Source organism: Physeter macrocephalus, chromosome 4, assembly GCF_002837175.3.
Source record: "Physeter macrocephalus isolate SW-GA chromosome 4, ASM283717v5, whole genome shotgun sequence".
NCBI classification, from domain to species: domain Eukaryota; kingdom Metazoa; phylum Chordata; class Mammalia; order Artiodactyla; family Physeteridae; genus Physeter; species Physeter macrocephalus.
Window position 1 is genome coordinate 82,038,566 of NC_041217.1, and position 2,766 is coordinate 82,041,331.

Consider the following 2,766-nt stretch of genomic DNA (forward strand, 5'->3'; position numbering starts at 1 on the left):
TAACTTCCCACACCACTGCCCTCCAGCCCCTGGCAAAGGTAACCACCATGTTACTTTTGGTCTCTGTGAACTCGACTGCTCTAGGTAATTCATATAAGCATAATCATACAATATTTGTTCTTCTGTAACTGCCTTATTTCAATTTGCATAATGTCTACGAGGTTCATCCATGTGGTAGCGTGTGTCAGGATTTCATTCCTTTTTAAGGTGAGTTAAATCCCATGGTATATATATGCCATATGTTATTGATCCATTCATCCAGCGATGGTCGCTTGGGTTGCTTCCAACTTTCGGTTTTTGTGAATTATACTACTATGAACATGGATGTACACATATCTGTTCAATCCCTGCTTTCAATTCTTTTTTGTTTATACCCAGAAGTGGGAAATGCGGAATCACATGGCAATTCTGGGATTACCTGGGAAAATTTGGACACAGGTTTTAAATTTTTTTCAAGAATTGCCATACTGTTTTTCAGAGTAGGCACTATTTTACATTCCCAGCAGCAATGCATAATTTCTCCACATTCTTGCAAACGCTTGTTATTTTCTATTTTTTGGATGATGGCTGTCTTAATGGGTGTGAAGTGGAATCACGCTATGGGGAGACAGGTACTCTTATTATCAGCTTTTTTTTCAGATGAGAAAACAAAAGTTTAGGAATTTGCTTAAGGCCATCTGGCCAATACATGGCACATGCAGATTTTAACCTGAGTCCCTCCTACTCTGGCTCTGTGTTCCTAAGCATGATACCAGATTGCCTGGTGTGGAGCTGGAAGAGAACCCAGGAAGCTTGAGCGTGTAAATAAAGGAACGGGTGGGGATGTGTGAATGGAGATGAGGCTCCATTATACGCAGGGGTCAAATCATAAAGACTTTTGTGTTTTTTCCTGGAAAAAATTTCAGTTCTTATAAACAACTTGGAAACATAAAATGTATATGGTAATCATATTAATCTAAGGATAAAGAAAAGGAAACATGATATGAGCCCATTAAAAAAAAAACAACAAAAAACCCAAATCTATGTTTCTCAGAAATGTAATCAGAATAGCTGTAGGTTAAGGCCTAATGTAAGGAATAACTTATTTTTCTATCAAAGTACAACCGAAAATAACCAAGAATAATAAGACATTGGCTTCACATTTTTCCATTTGTACTAAGGATATTTTGGGGCATCTTATGGAAAGTATAACCTCAAGGGTTAAGGGGGCATCCAACAGGCATCTCAGCAAATTCCTATTGAGAATCTTGTGCTTGTACAAGGAAAAGCTCCCAGGCTGTGGTCCTGGACGAAGGACCCAGAAGGAAGGAAAAACCCCACTCCCACTGTACACTTTGGGGTTCAGACTGTCCAGGCATGGCCAGACAGAGTGCACCGTGGAGTAGGGGAAGAGAGGGATGTCTCTGTGAGAGGGACTAGAGCCCGCTGGCCAGCAGTCAGGGTGGTCTGGAGACCCTTGAGCCTGTGGCTGGTGGATTGAGTAGGAGGCATTTGCTACACCAGTAGTACTGCCAGCAATCTAGACCAGCACAGAGGCCAAAGCTAACACCCCTCGATAAGGTGGAAACATTTGGGTATAAATGGAGAGACAGAGGAATAGTAGCTGAGGGTAAAGGCATAAGTAAACGGTTATGCAACGAGGCAGATCTAATACTACATGCTGTAACAGAGCCTTGGAGCAGGAGATGTTATCTTTTAGCTCAATTATACGAGATGCCTGAAAGGGTGAAGCCATGTATTGTTGGGCCCAATCCTGCTTTTGGAACTTGCCAAGATCAAATGGAAGTGTGCAAAGCTAAGTGGCCTTGCCCTGGAAGATATTTTGGTCATATGACATGACGATGAAGTGGATTAACTTCTAATGAGTGAGTGGTATTCTCGTACTGTGCCAGCATCTTTTCTCCAGTTATATCTACCACAGCATGATATGGCATAACGCTGGTCTTGTTGGTAAGATTGTAACACCAATATTGAGGTTCCAGTGTATTGGGAAATTGAGTGAAGGCTCCTATCCTTCTCCTGTGCGGGTTACTCCAAATCTTAGGCATATGAAAAGGACCATGGCCAAAGGCCATGTGTTGTGAAGACTAACTTTACCCCGAGAGAGGTCTCACATCTCCTTTTGGCTTGTGAGCTGCTGGAGAGGCAGGGGTGGGCGTGTGATACTGACCTTAAAAACCTTAGGAGCTCCATGGAGAATCAAAGAAGCATAGGACATGCTTTGGAAAGAAGGAGTAAAGAACTTGAGAGGTTTTTAGTCTCTGGAAGAGACTTAAGGAGGACTCCAATGGGGTCTTTAAACCCCAAAACTATGGAAAATGCTTCTTATCTGTCCTGAGGTGAAAACAAAAAGAAACGGATTTGCTTCACTGCTGGGGGGCTTCCAGTGACTCACAGGAAGAGCTTAGATGCAGGGAAGAGGCAGCTGAGGATAACTGGGTATGGAAAGTGGGAATATAGGAAATAAACTCAGAGCACAGCATCTAATAATGGCAACAGTAGTAGACATCATCTATTAAACACCCAGGGCTGCCTCGTGCTGTGCTGTCAACTGTATGCTACTCTGTTAGTCTGTGAATATTTATTAAACACCTGCTATGCTCCAGATACTATGCTAGACTCAAGGGCTACAATGATGAACAAAAACAGGTATATTTCCACAGTGCTCTGGGTGAGGTGGGGCAGGTTCTCTGGGTGACTTACTGGATGAGTCAGAAATAAATTAAGCACGTAAATGTATCATTATAATGTCCACGAGAATGTATA